We start from the raw sequence: 536 nt of genomic DNA on the forward strand, positions 1-536 counted from the left end.
ATTGTGATATCCCAACAAATATCCATGTTCCAAACATGGAACAAGCTCCAATCTTCACCTGCAACTAACAACACTATAAGAGGGGCTGAGCAAAGCGGTAACGTAGCCAAACAACGGTTTGCTAGGACAAGGTGGGTTAGAGGCTTGGCTTAACAATATGGGAGGCAAGATAAGCAAGTGGTAGGTATCATAGCATAGGCATAGCAAAAGAGCGAGCAACTAGCAAGCAATGATAGACACTACTGGAATCAGCTACTTTGCCATCTGCCAGCTCTTTGCCGTCTGCTAGCAGACGGCAAAGAAGCTCTTTGCCATCAGCTACCCGAAAGCAGACGGCAAAGAACTGGCTGATGGCAAAGAAAGCCTTTGCCATCAGCCAGTTCTTTGCCATCCGCTAGCTGACGACAAAGATTCTTTGCTGTCGGCTAGCAGACGGCAAAGAGGAAGGGGCCCCACTGACGAGCTGCTTAAAAAAAACTTAACGGGCCCCCCTCTTTGCCGTCTGCTAGCAGACGGCAAAGAGCAAATAAGCGGAC

Source organism: Triticum aestivum, chromosome 2A (assembly GCF_018294505.1).
Source record: "Triticum aestivum cultivar Chinese Spring chromosome 2A, IWGSC CS RefSeq v2.1, whole genome shotgun sequence".
NCBI classification, from domain to species: Eukaryota; Viridiplantae; Streptophyta; class Magnoliopsida; order Poales; family Poaceae; genus Triticum; species Triticum aestivum.